General features: G+C 50.1%; 1 protein-coding gene across 1 annotated transcript in view; it reads left to right on the top strand.

The window, feature by feature from the left end:
* The window catches only part of ARHGEF17 (Rho guanine nucleotide exchange factor 17), a 572,303-nt gene that overhangs the window by 351,411 nt on the left and 200,944 nt on the right, over positions 1–19,948 (top strand). The window lies entirely within an intron of this gene.

Below are 19,948 nucleotides of genomic sequence, written 5' to 3'. Positions count from 1 at the left end.
CACCCCTTTCTTTAGAATAAAGACCGGAGCGGGGACCCTTCCAAATTAGATCATCTTTGATTCAAGAACTACTTTCTACGAAAGGACATTCACAACTCTTCTCAAGATTTCTCCCTTGTGACTAAGGAGTAGTCACCCTGCATCAGCGGGCACCATCTAAGAACTCTGCGGTTTGCTGTAAGTCCTTCCTCAAGGAATCCGACGGCCCAGCTCGACGAGAACCGGCTTCCCTGGCACCTCTGACCTCTACCCACGTCATCAGCTCAGCTGTGATCTGTGGGTGCGACGAGACCTCGAGGGACCGGCCATCATCAGAACCTGCACGCTCTTAACGCCAGCACGACCATCGAGGTAACTCTCTGGTGAGTGCTCTGGGGTCCGAGAAGCCCCGACCCTGAGCCGCTCCAGCACCGAAGTGCAGTCTCCCAGCATCTCCACGATCTGCGTGGGGCCCTTCTGCTCGCTGCTCAGAACGTTGTCTGGTCACTAGCCGCTGGCTTGTGCCCTTCTGTGACGACATCCGAGAATCATCACTGCTGGTCTGGTTGCTCCAGACTGGCCCTTACTTCCATCTTTGCGAGAAGCACCCCGGACCCTCCTGGTCCACTCAAGACGCCATCTTAGGCCCACCACGTGGCCCTGAGATCTGCCAAGGCTTGTTGCCCCATCCTGGGCCCAGCGACGCCGACAGCATCATCCTTCGTGGGACAGCTCGCACCTCCGCCGTGGTCGCCGACAACGCCTCCTGGTCCGTGAGACTGCAGAGCCTAGCGTCGCCCACTCACCTGGTCGAGGTGACGGCCAACCGGTGCCTTCCTGGTACCCTCTGACTACTGGCTAGTAGTACGAACTTGGTCCCCTCTGCTTTCAGGTTTCACCAATCTCCGATCCAGGCTTGGATCTCTACGAACTATTCAGCACTGGTCGCCGGCCAGCAACTTCTTTTCTTCCGGCTCCTGGCTCGTCAGCGAAGACCCCGACGCCTGTAAGACTTGTGCAGCCGCAGCCCTCGTGGCTAGGTAACTCGGCATTTCGGTGCCTGCATAGCCTCCTTACTCTAGGGTCCTGAGTCCCTCGCTTCCGACTTGCCTTATCGGGTCCGCCCGAGACCTTAATCTTTCCGTGTCCTCGGACACTTGTTTTAATTGTGCACTTGAAGTATTTGCTAAAGAGATTTGGTTTGTGCTTAGTACCCTGTCCTCATAAAGAGTACAGGGCTGTTGTGATTCTTAATAAATATACTGTTTATTTTCATAACACTTGTGTGGTGTCCTTTCACTGGGTGTTCAAGGGGTACATGTGTGGTAAACAGCTGGCTTAACGCGCCCTCTCGAGTCTTTAGCCTTAGACTGCTCGTATCCACGCTACTAGGATAGCTGGTCTATAGGTTGACTTACAACCAAACACCATAAGGGTCGTTGGAACGATACATAGCGGTCGCTAGAATAGCGAACGTTGCATATCGGGCCAACTTCTCACACATGGGGCTAAGTGCAGGGCCTAAGTGCAGGACTTGTAGCCAGAGCCACCTGAAAAGTGTCCACTAGGGTTTAGAGGCAGGTTTTTGAGTGGAGGCCTGTACAAAAGGCCATGTATATAGGCTTTTTGCAGTGGGTGAATTGAGCGCTTTGCCCACTCTACATTACGGGGCTTAGATGTTTGGTAGATTACACCTTCATTTGCACCTTCTTATTTTTTCACCACTTCACACGAGCCTAAGAGTCCGGTCACGCGTCTTTCTTTTCTGTCAAGAAAGTTGGTGATGATGACAGAACAAGCAAACTGGTGAGTACCAACCAGTAGCTCCACGGATAGTGCTTAAGTGAGGCACTTTCTGACTTCTCTCACATTTTTTTTCTTCGGTGGGTGTGAGAATAGGTGTGGATAGTTGATAATTTTTAAATGAGGAACACTTGGAGGTGGGCATGACTACATAATTTAGCAGAGCCATACCTAGGAGTACAGAATACCAGTATAGCAAACTTTATAAAGACTACAATGTGTTCTGTATAACCAGGTTATTTTTGCATGAAACTGGGTGATAGAGTGCCCTATAGGACATACTCCCTTTGTATGGGGACCGGCTGACCTTTCATTTATGTATTACCTAAATACAAATGAACGTGGTACAAATTAGGGACCTTGCACAGAGCCAGCAAAGAAGTTACAAGTGAGTGCGCCCGGATAATGAAAAGCACAGCGCCCAAAACCCATTTTGGAGCCAAGCTCTTTTCCTTCTGCATCCTCCCCCCGACCCCTCTGGGGATGAAGGCAGGTGGCTCTGCCCACCTAACTGTGTGATAAGTACACTGCGGTCCCTCTGTACAGCAATATTGCCCAAATTAATTATACAGGCAAAGTAAATAAAAATTGGTCCAAAGCAGGTGTGATCTGCAGTAGGAAGGAAAGGATTAGCCGGTTCCAGGCTGTCTTTCTTCTTAGTGTTATTGCCGCTCATTATGTATTTACTTATTTTCGGGGAAACGGCTTTGGCCTAACTGTGCTTGGAGAGTCTCTGCATAAAATGTACTTTATTAACCTTTAGTGCAAGGGCAGAACACAAACCCACGGAACGAGCAATCCTTCTTTCAAAATGGCGGGATGCGTGCAAGAAACCCAGGAACGGGGTGTGAAGTGGCGAGCTGTGGTCGTCTCCCTGCCTTGTATCAAGCTGCATGACAGGTAAACGACCTCGCAGCGCATCCTGCGGGGAAGCAAAGTATGCAGGGTGGGCGCCAAGAGCAGTGTCTGCAGCGCATCACTTCATAACGAGTTGCTTCATGGTGGCGAGGGAGGCAGGAACCTCCAGCACACGTAGTGTCTGAGTCTAGCAGTGGGCAGAAAGGTGGCTGTGCCTTTGAGAAGCCATAGAGTTATGTGTTGACATCTCTTTGACGTCACTCCTGTGTCTGCGAGAGGGTGCTGTGTCACTGCTGGAGCACAATCGAGTACTGCATCAACCCCCTGCCAGACCCACCTATACCTCACTCCACAGAGCCGTGCAATGCCATCAACCTAGTCTTCATTGAAAAAATGCAGAAACCCCGACAGCACATCGACACCAAGCCTGTTTAATCTCTTACATCCACCTCTTCCCATAGACTCCTACAGTGGTTAGCCTTCAAGCCAAATTTCTCCCAAATCTTGCTGACTTACTCAACTCCCTCAAAGCCACTTCTTATGAAGATGTCTTACCAGTATCCTTCATCAAAGCTCTCCCTGGGGATGCTCTGTTATCCCTACTTAGCATTGTCAAAGCCTCCCACACTCGAGACACCTTCTCAGAAGCTCTCAGGACAGGGCAGGTCTTCCCACACCATAAAGAAACCTACACCAGACCATGATGACCTTGCCAACTTCCGGGAGTTCACTCACTCACCGTTCATCGACAAGGTCATTTGAAAAGTCAATCTTTGTTCAACTCCAACATCACGTTATGCTGTCTCCTGCATGACTACCAGTCTGACTTCAGATCACACTGCAACATGGAGACCCCTACCTTACACATTATAGATCATGTCCTCCTGATCACAGATCATGACCCCTGCCTGCCGATATCGCTGCACCTTTCTGTTGCATTTGACACCGGTGATGATCCCACCCTCGTACGCACCCGGTAGTCTCGAATGAGATACATCAGCAATGTCCTTCACTGATTCTTCTACTACTTTTTCGAACTGACAGCAGTTTGCTCACATGGCCACCTCCAGATCACAAAAGATCCCCTTTACCTGTGTAGTCCCTAGGGTTCCATACTGTCTACGGTCATCTTCAACCTTAACATCTTGGCACTTGGTACTTTAACCACAGATAGCAGCTTCAAGAGCCAGCAATATGCCGATGATACACAACTTTATTTGAAAGTCTCCTCTTCTTCAGCCATTCAGTGCCTCAAACACTGCTTGCACATCATCCACACGTCGATGTCCAGCGCCTACCTGGAGCTCAAACCAGTTAAAACAGAATTCCTGGAATTTGTTGAGAACAACTAACAAGATGTGGCACAACCTGATATAATCACTAGAACCTTGACGGCTTCAAACCCCAGCTTTCACCAATTGCAAGTCACTCGGATTCACCCTGGATGCCAACTTCATCCTAAGGAGCACACGGCCCAAAAAATTAAAAAAACACCTGGCACCAACTCTGCCTTCTGAAGAAACACAAACTGTTTCATCCACAAAAGCAAAATCAGAACTGTTGTTCAAACCCTCATAATCTCGCATCTGGATGGTGGTAATGCCCTTCTATATGGCCTCCAAGACGCAAACTGACACCCTTTCGGAGCACCCTGCACACTTGCTGCTACATGTCTCATCCGGGGCCTGAAGAAATATAATCATATCGCCCTGTCTTGAAGGAACTCCATTGGTTCCACTTGTCGACCTGCACCATCCTAACAAAACAAGCTGCATAATTTACAAAGCCATCCCACCCAGCACCCCACTTATCTTGCAGACGAGCTCTGGTGGTTCTGTGCACTCCTGCAACCAGAACACCATCAGATTGCAGATAAAGAAGTGTAAAAAAAGAACAAACTAGACAGTAGGCCTTTTCCATCTGTGCACCGAGAATCTGGAAAAACATCCCCGTATCCATCAGAACTGCCTCAACGCTGCTCCAATTAACAAACCAGTTGAAGGCTCGCCCCTTTAAAGAACATTACATCACAAAGCATTAACCACCCACAAGCCAGCTTTCTCTCCAATTATTTGACTTTATGATTGTCTTCCACCAAATACAGGGCTCTGCTGTCTTTTGGTTAGGTTCACGCTATAGAAATATCTTCTACATACCTATATTAAGTGCTTTAACTGGCCAGGCGCTGTCGGTTACTAAGTACCTGCACTCCTTTCATTTAAATGGGATAGTAGCAGCACCTCTAAGGTACTCTAAAAAGTGAGTACCTGCACTTCTGTATTTCAATATAGAATGTTGCTTGCGTACGTTATGCAAAGCTAATCAGGCTATTTGACTTTGACTACATGGTAGTATATATCCACAGGAGTAAAATTGCCATTGTTGAGTATATGTGGACATTCCCACTATAATGTAATATCTGGTGTGTCAGGTAAGGTCGGGTGCCTAATTTTTCTGAATATCTTTAATAACTGAGCCTCAAATCTATTTTCAGGTTGCGCAAAATGGTTTTATATTTATTCCTCATTGCAAATCATTTCTTTAAGAAATCACCTGTTTTTCAAAGTGTAAGAAATTGGATTATTATTTAGAGTGGGCGACTACCCACCTCAAGGAGTAATCACAACCCTTCTCAGGGGGAACCCTCAAAGTCACTAACTTAACCTGAGATCAGCCCCCTGGTAGCTGTGGTACAGAGTAGACCGGCTTAACTTAGGGCAATGTGTAAAGTATTTTTGCAGTACCAAAACAATAATAAAGTCAAAATGCAAAACAATAGAAATCCCAAATCGAATAATAAGAACAGAGTAATATTTAATAAACAGAAGCTCAAACCAAATGAGAAAAATCCAAACACTGGGAACCAGAGATATGTTAAGTTTTATGTTGAAATAGCACCAATAAGCACGATGCACTAATGAATGTCAGTGTTTGTAGTAGGCCAGGACCTGGGTGCAATTTTAGGCTGACTACGATGGATACACCAACCAGGTTTGTCTTCCTCAAAGGTTGTACCTTCTGCTTAGTCCTTTAAGTCCCAACCCACCACAGGGGTACAACCCCACAGCCAGCCAGGACCTAAGGTGAGGCAATTAGAGACTCGCACAGTGTCAGGCAGAGGACAACAGCAGGGTCTTGTCTAGGTACCTTTGTAGCTTGTTGTGTCCGTGTTGCTGGAACAGGCCAGCCTTCTGATCCTTGGAGTCTTCCTCTTTATCCTGGGTACAAGAGAAAGCAGGCCCAATCCTTCTGGGCTCTTCTCAGGCAGCAGGTTCAGTTCTCTTCTGATTTTCCATCGCTCCTAGAGTGAGTCTCAAGAGGATGCCTGTAGAAGCCACTTTTATGCCTGGCAGGAGCTGACGGATGAGAATAGCTCCTGGGCATGTGGTAAAAGTCCCTGGGGCCAACCCTACCCACTTTGGCATTTTCAAGCTGACAAAAGTCTTTGGCTACATTAAACCTGGGCTCTGAGTGCTGGTGGTCTGTGGGGAGTGTACTGTGGTATTCCTATTGTCCTCCCACATCTAACACCAAAATCCAGTTGTAAGCTACCACTGTACTCTCAATAAACCCAGAGACTGAAGTCTGGTAGAGCGAAGGCTGGATCCTTTAGCAACCAGGCAGTGGATGCACAAGGCTGGTCTTGGGAACCCTTTCCCCTTCCCATCCATCTGGGTCTTATGTGTAAAACCCAGAGTCAAAAGTCTGGTAGGACAAAACATTGTTTATCAGCAGCCAGACTGCAAACACAAGAATTGTTTTGACATCATCTTCCCTTCCTTTCAAGTGTGCCCCCAGTGTTATATGTAAACCCAGTAGACCTGTCAAGCAATATTTGATACTACAGCAGGATTTGACACTGTAATGCCATAGAGGATGCCCACAGCCCCCACCTTCTGTATTCTGGGAGGTTCAAGGAAGTCATCTCTGCCCTTTCAGAAGGCATTTCATACCTTTTTCACACCTATTAAAATGCTAATCTCTGGCCGGACGAAGTTAGAGAGCAAATGCAAATTAGCCCCAGGAACTTCAACTAAGGAAAAGTAACTTCCTAAAAGTTACTTTTCCTTAATATTTAATAAAGGTCCAGCTTCTCCATTGAATTCGATATTTAATAACTATTAAACTAGTTATTTATTAATAGGTTTTGACTACAGTGTGCCTCTGCTGTCAGCAAAAGCTATTGTTACAAAAAAACTTTACAAACTGGCTTAGACCCTGCTCACTACTTGCCATTGGTTGGCGCCCACTTAACTCGCAGTTCCTTGCTTGGTACTGGTCATGCCTTCTGCTGCCTGCCGGCTGTGCACCTTCTCCTGTTGTGAGGCTTCTATCCATGCCGTGGAGCATCGACCCTGCACAGCTTTCTATTTGCAGCCAACGTTCTTCCACTGGCCGCAAAATCATTTTGGCCAAGCACTCTATAAGATTGCATGGCACGGTACGGTCTCCTGATCCCCCAACTGTCCGTTTACCCCATCCCCTAATAGCTGTTTCCTCAGCTGTCCGTTTTCACCCCAACCTTCCATCTTCACCCCCACGCCCTCTGTTTTCACCCCACCCTGTTCGTTTTGTCCCCCCACTCTCTGCCCTCATGCAACTTAAGCACCCCTTCCCCAGGGCTTTTTTACACACAATTGCACAGCAGCATCTGCTGCTGTGCAACATGCTTTAACAGAGAAAAGCACTGGGATGTGGTCAAGTCTGGCCGTGTCATAGTGTTTTTTTTTTTTTTACTTTAAGGCATGTTACACAATGGCTTGTGCTGCTGTGCTACATGTCTAAAAAAAATGCATTGACTAAAAAAATAGATTTCACAGAGGAGAAACTTCTTGGCTTTGCCAATGTTTGTTCTAGTCAGTCCCATTCCAGAGATACAGTATTAGGATTGTAATCTGTACTCTGGTTTACCACGTAGGACAGCACAGTAAAAAATAGATTTCGGGTGCTAATCACTGTAAGGTTCTGTTAGCATTAATTTCTACATATCCCACTTTTATATAGAAAGCACCCTAGCATGTGGGCTACAAAGGACCTACATAGTGGTAACATATTAATATTTATAAGGGAGGTTTTGACCTATCAAAGGGTTTATTTGAACAGGTTGTTTTGTAGTTTTTACACTGCTACAGTCGAGCTACAAGAGTAGGCATGAAGCCATGTTTGCACTGCCACTGTAGTAGATGGCACAATAGTGGCATTTAACATGCAGGCCCTGGCTACACTTTGTACTATATACTAGGGACTTATAGGCAAGTTAAATATACCTGTTAGGAATATGCCAATTCAACTTTTTTTTAGAAGGGGTGGACAATCACTGCACAGAGTTCAAAAGCCAGCAAAAATACAAGGTCCAGCAAAACATGAAAATTCTTGTGTGAAAAAAGGCAGATTTCCTGCACAAAGTGTCAAGCAAAATGTAATAGACAACTGTAACAAAGGCTGTAGTAAGATCCAGAAGGGTTAAGTATGGAGACTGAACTGTAAAAGTTTAAGAAACATGTTGTTTTAAAACAGGATCAATAACCTGGTTTGGGTCGTTGTTTACAACCTTGTTGTATAGTAGTTGATAAGCTATCTGTCATAAAAGTAATTTAGTTGAGGGACTATATGTTCGTTATGTTATGTTATTGGTTATTTGTAGAAATGAAAAAGAAATTTCTAAAGCGCACTGCGGCCAAGCGGCTTCCTGGCGCTGAGGAGCACAACAGTATCTACAGAGGGTCCCATGAGAGGTTAGCCGGGAAATGCCTGAAGAAAAGGAAAAGTTTTAAGGGCGCACGTACACCCAAGGGTTTCATGGCGCTGATATCTGAGGTCCTGAGATAATCCCTAATCATAGGCTTGTTTGAATAACCATGTTTTTAGTGATTTTCTGAAGACCAAGAGGCTGTCGCATTTCCTGAGTGAGGTAGGGAGGGAATTCCACAGAACAGCTGCTAAGTGAGAAAAGCAACTTCCTCCTTGCTTCTTCCTTTTGAAGGAGGGGATGGTCAGCAAGTTCAGGTGTGCTGAGCATAGGTTGTGTTGTGGTTTATGTGCAGTTAGAAACTGTCTGATAAATTTTGGGCCTTTTCCATGTAGAGCCTTAAATACAGTGCACCCCGTTTTAAAGCTGATCCTTTGGGCTATTGGTAGCCAATGGAGTTTTTCCAGGCTTGGTCGGGCTGACTGCCATTTGGGCTGTTTGCATAACAGCCTCGCCGCCTGATTTTGAACCATCTGCAACTGTTTCAATGCACCGACTGGGAGCCCAAGATAGATGGCATTAGAAAAATCAAGGCGAGAGAGTACTAGGGCGATTATCACCTGCACTAGTGCTGAGTGGGTGAGTAAATGCGCAATTTTCCTGATTTTCCGTAGTTGGAAAAAGCTAGATGAAACAATGGCTCCCACTTGGCCTTTCAATGAGAGGTCGGCGTTTAGTGTAACCCCCAGACTTTTTACTTTTTGAGATGCTATAGGCGGGGAGCCCAAATGTGGAGGCCAAAGATGTGGGCCCCAACTGAGCTCGCTTTTCCCAGGCAAAATTAGTTCTGTTTTGCCTGGGTTGAGCTTAAGGTGGGTTAGGTCCATCCATTTTTGTATGAGCGACATTGTTGTCTGAAACTCGCTGACAGCATCCGATGTATTCAGGGGGAATATTAGCTGTAAATCATCAGCATAGTTAAAAATGGTAACTTTCTGAGTTTTTAATAAGTATAATAACGGTCTCAGATATAGATTGAATAAAAGTGGTGAGAGTGACGATTCCTGTGGCACTCCGCAGAGTGAGGGTAGTTTGTGGGCTGTGAAGGAGCCAAGTCTCACAGACTGCATCCGATCGGTAATAAAGGACGCTATCTAACCAAACGCAGAGCCCCTGAGGCCCCTGAGGTTCGTGCCCCTCTGATGTTTACATATGAAGGTAATGCAAATAGATGATTCACAAGAAGGGGCGGACTAGAGGAGATTTAAAGACCAGCAAAAGTTTGCTCCCTTGAATCATATAACCAAACACAAAATGAACCATTGGGTCTAATAGTGTAAGCCTGGCTGAAGAAAACACACCTACCTAGAAGGCATCCTTTTAAAGGATGGTTTCCCTCACCCACCCGAGGTGGCATGCTTCATCATGGGGGAACCTCCTCGTATCAGGATGCCTAGTCATGATACAGACTACAACCCCCCTCACGGAGAGGGAGTAGCTCAGGGATGTTTTGATGCTAATGGAGGTATATACTAAATACCAAATGAAAGAGCTGAAGTGGTGGTGGGGGGTGCAGTGCGATAAGCGGTGAAGTGATTAAAACTAACTATAGGGTTATCTGCAGATCTTTATTCGGGTTACCCTAGGCTAGGATTAAAAACATAATGGCACAGCGGGAAACATTAGACCCACTCTAGTGTAACAAAGCTCAACATGTTTCAGCCTGTGACCCTGAAGGTGTTGCAGCCTTCTTCAGGACTTAAGGGTGCTACTGCTAAAAAGTGCTCTGAACCAAAAATCATTTTTTATATATTCAAATGTACAGATATACAAAACCTGTGATTCCTTGGGATGTTCAGGGGTGATGGATTCACTGGTGGTACCCACAAACGTCAGGTGTCCTTGGGATGGGGCTCAAGGGCAGAGGGGTCTCTGTCCGGTGACGGTACGTCCATGACATTCTGAAGGCTCTTTCTGGGCAGTACAGTTTCACTTTCTTTAGCAGAATGAGCTGGCACCAGGCAGATTTTATTTTCTTGGCAATGTGTTCCATGAGGGTGTGGTTTGTGTCCAATGTGAATTCAGGTGCCTTTGCAGTGGAGGAAATTTGGGGTTTGAAACTTTTCAGGTGCTCATGTCATTGCTGGAGGAGTCCACCCTTCTTGGGCCCCCTTTTAGCCCAAAACATGCCATCTGTGGACTATTTCTGATCAGATGTTCTTGCCAAATAACAGGAATGCTGTTTTAGTGATATTGACCTTGGGTTTGGTGCTGGACATCTAGGTCTGGATGTGCTGCAGTAGTGTTTGAGGTATTGGATGTCTGGCGCTGAGGGAACACTCCGCTAGAGAAGTGTATCATAATCCTATTGGTGAATTTTGATGCTATTATCAGTGAGCAGATTTCGAGTGGGTTCCATGTAGAGACTAGTTTGTCAGGGGTAGCAGACACCTCTCCGGAGATACATGCCCTAGGACTTGGGTACAATTCATATGTGGTCACTGTCAGTTTAGTGGAGAGTATACTCCCAGCTAGTGCTTAATTTGTAAAAAAAACAGTGCTAGGGCTCTTGTTGGGCGACCACTGAAACTTGCACCATGCATTTCCCCAAACAGTGCAGCCAATAACAGTACGAACACAACTGATAACCATCACACTCCTAAAAGTTTGACATGGGGGGCGTGGCCAAGATGGCGGGGTGAGCGGACGCTTCCTCCCGCAGCTCCTCCGGCCCAACTAGGCTCGAGCCCTTTTCTTCAGCTTTTCTCCCCCCGCTGAAGCTCAGCGGATGAGAGGAGTGTGGCGAAGCACCTGGCGCACACATTGATGCCGCTTTGACCCTAATCGCTCCGGTGGAAGCGCCTCAAAAGGCCGATCGAAGATCGAGGGACGACGGAGCGCCCGGGAGGCGGAGCGTATCGGAGTGCTGTCCATGCGCCTCGGCTAGGCCTAGTGCTGAAAGTTGGCGATCTGAACGGCGGCGTCGAAGGAGAGCTGCGGACTAGAGGATCCGCTACGCAGAGGACTTTGGTGGCGCACCTTGGCGCTTGGACTTGAGGTGGTGGCACCCTGCCTAATGGGGGACCCGATCCCGGGATTGGAGAGCAATCGGCCTGAAATCGGGAAGGTTCTCCGGACCTTTCTGAGTGACAGTGTGGCCTTGGCTGTGATACTTTTCCGGTTGCCTGCTTTCTGGGGTGCCCCGGTGGTGTCGCCGGGCTCGGGCGATCTGCTTGGCCCCACCCGGCCGCCATTTTGTCCCCGAGGAGTCGGTGTCGTTGGCCTTCCCCGGAGCCACTTGACGGCGGATTTCTGCGCCCTCCGCCCCTGCACGGCTCTTTCCCTGTGGTGTGTACTGGCCGAGGCCCCCCAGTTCAGTTTCCAACTACCGTCCCGACTGGGCGCCCACGGCTGGTGGCACATGGACTGGCCCGCCATTTTGTCATCTGTGACGCAGTCCCCCGGACCCGACGGGAGCTCCCCACATCGAGTGCTTGCTGGTGGCTGGGCATTCCCCGGAGCGGTGGGCCTGTACCCACTTTGCAGTTGGAGCCTCAGGAATGACTGAAAGAGGGGGCTCGAGGAAGGGGGACCGTACCCTGCCGGACATGCTTGGCAGGGCCCAGCAGCTACGGGACAGAACACAGCCGTCGCCGGGGTCTTCCAGGGCCTCGGCGGACGCGTCTGGAGGAGAACCCCCTGTCACGAGATCCTTCATGGAGGAGCTGTTCAATTCCCTCAAAGAAGACTTCCAGACGCTGAAGCGGGAAGTGGCTAGCGAGGTCCGGGAGGTCCGCAGAGAGGTGGAGGGCCTTGGTGAACGGGTTGAGACGGTGGAGACGGCGTCTCAACGCCGGGACGATGAGATTGTCCACTTACAACAAGACGTTCTCCGTCTCCGGGAGCAGTGCGTTGAGCTCCAAGCTCACTCCGAGGACCTTGAGAACCGGTCCAGGAGGAACAACATTCGAGTGCGTGGGGTGCCATCTGCGGACGAAGGGACTGATTTGGTGGGCTATCTGCAGGACCTGTTCCGAGAGATCCTGGGGGAGGCCGCAGACTTTCCTATTCGCATCGATAGGGCCCATAGAGTTGGCCGACAACGCCAGTCATCGGCGCCCCCGCCGGACATCTTAGCTTTTTTGCCCGACTTCCCGCTGAAGGAGCGCATCATGTCTGAAGCCCGCAGGAAACAGCCGCTGACTTTCCGGGAACGGCCTGTTGCGCTCTACCAGGACCTGTCCGCCATCACACTGCAGAAACGCAGGTCTTTCAGGATTGCTACCGACTTCTTGCGTGACCAGGAGACACCATACTCCTGGGGGCACCCCTTTCGCTTGATCTTTCGCTGGAACGGAGTGCTGCATCAACTACGCTCCTTGCAAGACGTTTGCGGTGTCCTGGGACTCACGGCTACGGAGGAGGATGGAGCCACACCGTCGTGGAGGCGATCAGAGAGAAGGGGCCGGCGGAGATCAGCGAGGAGACGATCAACAGCGAGCGCTGGGCGTCCTTACTCCCCTACTATCAGGGCGGACATGGCCGGTGCCCTGAGGGCGGCAGCCGAGAACTTGGCCGACTCCAACGGCGTGGCCTTGACGGCCTAGACTCACTCCGGGGGGAGATGAACATAGCTTCTTCGATGCCAGGTTTGGGGCTGGGGGGGGGGATGGGAGGGGATGGGTCGAGGTGAGTGGCTGGACGTCCACTTTTCTACTTTCTACGGACTTGCCCGTTTTGGGGCTTGACTGAGACAATGGGTTGTTTGAGTTTGCATTTGGCTAGTTGCCATGGGTGTGTTTGGGGTGGGGTTGAGTGTTGTTCTGAAGTTGGGAAGTCCCGTCCGATGCTGTCCTTATCCACGCTTGGCCTGCTCTGGCCTGTCCCGCGCTGCCGCCCCGCGCCCCCCGCCCTCTGGTTTCTTGCCCGCAGCATAGCGTTCCTGGTCCCTGGGAGACATGTCGTCCCTGAAGGTGGTGACCCTTAATGTTAAGGGACTGAATAATCCTGTTAAGCGCAGGGCGATTTTGTCCCTGCTTGAGGGGACGCAGGCTGACATTTGCCTTTTGCAGGAAACCCACTTGTTGTCCCGTGACTGCCATAGATTGCGTTCTGCTAAGTTCCCTACCCAGTTTTTCTCCTCTGCAGCGACCAAAACCGCGGGGGTGGCCATCCTCATAGCGAGCTCCTTTAGGGGGGAGGTGCTGTATAAATATGCTGAGCAGAAGGGGAGGCTTCTGGCCTATCGCCTCCGTTTGGGAGGCATAGCGTTTACGGTTGGCTCCGTTTATAGCCCGAATGACCATCAGGAACGTTTCTTGGACTCGGTACTGGTGGATGTCACTGCCTCTCCCGATCGCCATGTTATTCTAGGGGGGGACCTTAATATCGTCTTTGATTCGGTACTGGATAGGTCAGCACAGCGGTTTCCGCAGACTGGAGAACTTTCCCAGGCTGTGAAGGCCCGAATTGCGGACATGGACTTACACGACCTCTGGCGCTCCATGCACCCCACAGATAGGGACTACTCCTACTTTTCGCATGCGCACTGAACCTATGCACGGTTGGAATATCTTCTGGTTAGTGGACCGATGCGTGCCGCCGCTACGACGGCGGACATTGGGGTCCTATCACTGTCTGACCACGCGCCGGTTACAGGTGCGTTTGCTTGGCCGGCGGCCTCCCCCTCTCGGGGGATGTGGCGCCTTAAGGACACCCTTCTACACAAGAAGACGGTGGTGAAACGTATTGAAGAGGTCATACGGGACTATCAGACACACAATAGCAATGCCGACACTTCACTAGCGACACAGTGGGCTGCATTGAAGGCGGTTCTTCGGGGGGAGTTCATCTCCATCTCCTCGGCGGAAAATAGAGAGCGGCAACGGAAGAGGGATGAGCTGACTGTACAGGTCCGGGAGCTTGAGCAGGTCCACCGCCGTACGGGTGCTCCGAGGGTTTGGAGGCAGCTGAAAGCGGCTAGGAAGCTCCTGTCGGCATTGGACCTGGATAGAGTCGAATACGCCGCCTTGCGCTTGAAACATGCCTACTACACTGGGGGGGACAGATGTGGCAAGCTCCTGGCGCATCGACTTCGGGTCGCGCAACAGCGTAACGTCGTGAAGGAACTTGTGAGTACAGACGGAGTGGCAGTTTCTGGGGACGCGGAGGTGGCGGAAACTTTCTGCAGCTTCTACGAAACGCTGTACGCTGCGGAGCCCTCCTCGCCGCGGGTCGCCGAGGAATATCTGGAGTCGGTGCCCCTTCCGGCGCTGGACCCCGCTCAGGCGGAATACCTGGAGCGGGATATTCACGTTGAGGAGGTGATTTCCGCTATAGCTCGGTTGAAGCACGGGAAGGCTCCGGGCCCGGACGGCTACACGTCCTTGTTCTATAAGACCTTTTGCCCGATTGTGGCCCCTGTCTTAACTCAGCTGTTTAATTCCTTCGCCGACCCGGGAGCTATCCCACCGGATCTCTTGAGGGCGACTGTATCGGTGATCCCGAAACCCGGAAAAGACCGGGCTTTATGCGGCTCGTATAGGCCTATCTCGCTCTTAAATGTCGACCTCAAGCTGTATACGGGGATTTTGGCGTCCAGGCTGGCCCTGCACCTCCCCGGTCTGGTTGAGGCGGACCAGGCTGGCTTTGTGCCCGGCAGGCAGACGGTCGACAACACCAAGCGGGTGACGCACGTTTTGGAGAAGGCCTCGCGGATCCCCGGGGAGCGGATGTTGCTGGCAGTTGATGCGGAGAAGGCCTTTGATAGGGTTCATTGGCCGTATCTCGAACTAGTTCTCAGGAAACTGGGAATTGGTGATAAATTCTGCACTATGGTCTTCAACTGCTATAAGTATCCTTCGGCGTCTGTGCGAGTCAACGGGTGTAGCTCCCGTGGTTTCGCTATTGAGCGCGGCACGAGGCAGGGCTGTCCCCTCTCTCCGCTCTTGTTCGCTCTCTACATGGAGCCGTTCGCCCAAAGGATCCGCCACAACCCGGATGCTATTGGGATTAGGATGGGCCAGTACGTTCACACAGTCAGCCTCTATGCGGACGATGTCCTGCTGACCCTAGACGACCCCAGGAGGTCCTTACCAGCCTGCATCCAGGAGTTGGATGCCTTTGCACGTGTGGCCGGCTTTAAAATGAACATGAGCAAATCGGTGGCTCTAGATGTGTCTTTGGCTGCAGACACTAGGAGGGACCTTCAGCGACTATTCCCCATGCAGTGGTCTTCGTCCCTTGTACCTTATCTAGGGATCCTACTGGCACCCACGTTGCCGGAGATGGTGGCGGCCAATTACACTTCTCTTAGTAAGAAGATTAGGTAGGAGCTTGGCCGCTGGAGTAAGGGCCTGCTGTCCTGGCTAGGACGGATCGCGGCGGTTAAGATGACTGTCTTGCCCCAAATATTATATCTTTTTCGTGCACTCCCTCTCCAGCCTCCAGTGGGCTGGATTCGACAAACGCAGGCCGACATCTCCCGCTTTGTTTGGCAAGGCCGCAAGCCGCGGATGAAGAGGGTCCTCGCCACGCTTGCCCCGGAAGCAGGAGGCCTCGGCATTCCGGACCTCCGTAAGTACTTTCAGGCGGCGCAGCTACGATACCTGGTAGAGTGGAGCAGGTGGGAGTCCGATAAGCACTGGCTTTTTCAGGACCAGGCGGTGGCTGGCCGCACTCTGCAGGAGGTTCCATTTTTACGCCGTGCTCATCGTCCCCCCAACCTATACGCCTCTTTCGTCACGCGGGTCCCCTTGAGGGTGTGGGACGCAGTTTGCGAGGCTCGGGGCCTTTCCTCTTTCCCCTCACCGTTTACACCCATAGTGGGTAATCCTGACTTCTCCCCAGGGATGGAGCCGGGCGCTTTCTCCCATTGGAGAACAGCGGGCTGCAGGGCGCTCTTCCAGGTCTACGGGCCTGACGGCGTGGTTCCCTTTCAGCAGCTGCGGCAAGACTTTGGCCTGACGGAGTTGGATAGGCTACGTTACATGCAGGTCTGGCATTGGGCCCTCCAGCCCCAGGTGCGGGACACCGCCGACCGTCAGATTACACCGTATGAGCAGTGGCTAGTGACCCGCACCTCCGATGCCAAATTGATCACTGATCTTTACAAGCATCTACAACCCCCACCGTTCCACTATTATAACCCGGGGAGGGTACGATGGCACAGGGAGCTGGGCAGAACACTTAGCCACAAGGAATGGAACCAGATCGCACACCGGGCACGACACTCTGCGTACCATACTGGCCTCACTGAGACGTTTACCAAGGTGTCCACGTACTGGTACTACACCCCAGAGAGATTGTGTGAGATGCATCGGCTCACTGATAGGGGGTGCTGGAGAGGTTGCGGGCAGGTGGGAACCCTCTCACATATTCTTTGGGATTGTCCCTTGCTGGCCGCCTATTGGAAGGAGGTTCTGGATGAGGTGGATAAACACTTTGAAATCGAGCTCCCGCGCTTCCCGGCGTATGTCTTGCTGGGCCTCCTTAATGGTTTGATGTACCCACTGAAATCTCGCAGGGGTAGGCAGATCGCAATCGCATTGGGGTCTGCGGTCCAGAATATCCTTATCCATTGGCGCACCACCACTGTCCCCTCCATTACGGGTTGGTTACATAGACTTTGGCATGTGTTGGGGATGGAGAAACTGTCGCTCACAGTGGCGGGGGAGATTGACCAATTTGATGAGCTGTGGCAACCCTTCCTCGCGCTGCTAACCACCGAGTTCAAGGAGCTCACCTGCCCGAGGTACCTCAGACTTCTGAGGCTGACGCCGCCGGTGACTCCGTCAGAGTAGGATAACTTGGGGGCGGGTTCCGGGGGGGCGGGGGTGCGGCTTAGGGGCGGGCAGTATTGGTAGTGGGCCGTTGGACGGGAGGGGTTGGGGGGAGTTGGGGAGTTGTTTCCTTTTTCTTGGGGCAGGGGTTCCGGGAGGGGTTGGGTTGTGCCTTTCTGGGTTATTCTCTTTGCTTTTTCTGTTTGGATTTGGGGGCTGGATATGCTCAGAACAGGGATACAGGTTGCTTTTTGTCCTATCATCTGCCAATGCTTTTCCTCTGGACTACGAACTGTTTCTTAACAACGCTCCTGATATTGCGCTTCTTTTCTCTAATATATTGTATGTAACCCTGACCTCCTGCTCCCCTTCCCCGTATTCTTTTGTCTTAATAAAAATGCTTTAAACCTAAAAGTTTGACACTTCAGACTATTCCAGGCCCCCAAAGCTATAAGAATGTCTTGGGGGTAGGTAATAGTCATTTTTAGTGTATATTGATTTAATAACTGATCGTTGTTGTGGTCATCTCAGACATCGCCACCTTGTGGCAGACTGTCACAATCGCCGGTGTTGCCAGTTAAGTGCTGGTGCCCAGCACCGGAAACCAGAGGCTCAAATTAAGCACTGCTCCCAACATCATGTCCTGGCGGATAATCAAAATAGCTGCCGACGTATTGATGTAAATGGATAGAATATTCTTCAGTTGCTCTTTGGGGTGGGATATTCCCATCACAGATGCCACAGTAAAATTCAGAGCACTGCCGTACAGGAGGCTGCAATGTAGCAAATTGCAACCTTCCCTTGGAGCCATCTGGTGGACATCGATGGTACGGACAGAGAGCACAGAGGGCAAGAACACAGACACTAGGATAAAAGCAGATGGTCAGCAGGATCAGGAACTTACCAACAGACAGACCCACAGGAGTGGCCAAGTGCCCAACAAAGCGCTTGGAAGTCCTCTGTCTCATGATGAAGGGGAGTTTCACAGATCAACTCTGACTTGGGCTCTTCATTTTTAAGCCTTGAAGTGCCATGGGCAGACTGTCCATCAGTGACGCATCGCCACAGAGTGGAGTCTCTCTGACCGCATCACACTCTGTGACGAGTAATGGAAGCAGTGGAGAACATGGGTTACCGAAGGAACATGGTTTAGTGGCGTCCACCATTCATTCTCGGGCCCTCCTTTCAACCCAAAGCTATGAGTATCTGCGAGATGGAATCTCAGGGGTCCCTCTCCGTATCCCTAAGGTGGGGACATCCTGTTTGTTACGTCAATTTACAGCACTGTCGAACTTGGTTAGATAAGACACATTTAGGTAGCAGGGTCAGAGAGTTGTCGTACTTGAATTGACAGACAAAAAATAGCGGCAGAGGTTTTGACCTGTCATTGGGTTTATTTTGACAGATCGTTTTGTAGTTTTTACACTGCTACAGTCCGGCTACAAGGGTAGGCATGAAGCCATGTTTGCACTGCCACCGTAGTAGATGGCACAAAAGTGGCATTGAACATGCAGGCCCTGGGTACACTTTGTACTATATCCTAGGGATGTATAGGCAAGTTAAATATACCCGTTAGGAATATGCCGATTCATCCTTTTTTTAAAAGGGGTGGACAGTGGAGGCGAAAGGATGCATCACTGTCAAACATGGGTCAGTAGAGGTAACGCGGTCACATCGCGGTCACATCACTTTCGAGCAGAGGTCACCAAGGAAAATAAAGTGCTGTGGGATGAGGTGCATGAAGAAGACTGCCCTAGATCGCACTGTTGAGAATGGGTCTGACAAGGAGACACCTTTAATTAATTAATTGTGGGTTTGTAATGCGCTAGAATCGACTCCCGAAGGAGTATCTCTGCGCAGTAGACCACTGGGGAACCCGTCCTGGCTTTCCCTGTGAGATGGTCCCTACTGGGTATCTCCAAGGTGAAACCAGGCATCCCGGCGTATGTGGGGGGCCGTTGTGGATATGAGGCAAGCTAATGCCCAGAGTTGCCGAGTGTGATCCCTGGTTAGAGTAGGCACCGAGGTGAGAATTATCGAGTCCGCTGACCCTGGTCCACGACCCTGCCGTGTCGGGAATTGAACCCTGGTCCCGGGCCGTCCTCTGCTCCCGGGTCTGCCGCCTCTAACCAGTGAGCCACACCACACCACTTTACCATGCCCACCTTGCATCGATCTCCTTGCTGCTAACCATTAACTTATATATAATTTACGCTGTTCTGGTAAATGTGTGTATTTATCTGGAGTCACACTCATGCCTAATCGTATCTATTCTGACGTATAACAGAGGCACAAAGTACCTTTTGTGCAGAACTTTGTATCTTTTTTGCTTAAAACCCACGCTTTGCATTACAACATACATAGAACATGGGTTCTAAAACCCGCTAGGGTTGAAGGGAACATAGTGGGCTGTAAAGAAGTGTTTGTAGGACCTGCCTTTGGGGTTTTGTGATTGTCAAGCCTGCAACGAGATCTTTATTTGTAGGGCCTGCCACTGGGGTTTTGCGCTTGTAGAGCCTGCAAATAGATCTTTGGCGTCTATTTTAAAAAAGACATTTAGGAACACTTAAAGTAGTCCGCCTATAGTACACATACTCTTACATGTCTCTGTGAACTGGTCCTAAAATAGTAATAACATTGAAATATTCAGGAAATACCCTTATACAATTAGTACAGATAGATAGCATGATGCTCTCTTTGCACTTTTATTAATATAGAGTTGGGCATTTCGGGACAGATTAGCAAAAACATTTAAGAATACATAAGACTACTCCTGTAGTGCTACTAACTGCGCTAATAAAATATTTTAGATATATAATAAGATAAATGTAGTAAGACA

The sequence above is a fragment of the Lissotriton vulgaris genome, chromosome 8 (genome assembly GCF_964263255.1).
Source record: "Lissotriton vulgaris chromosome 8, aLisVul1.2, whole genome shotgun sequence".
Lineage (NCBI taxonomy): Eukaryota > Metazoa > Chordata > Amphibia > Caudata > Salamandridae > Lissotriton > Lissotriton vulgaris.
The sequence above is the reverse complement of the archived record's forward strand: the minus strand, read 5'-3'. Positions and strand labels throughout refer to the sequence as shown.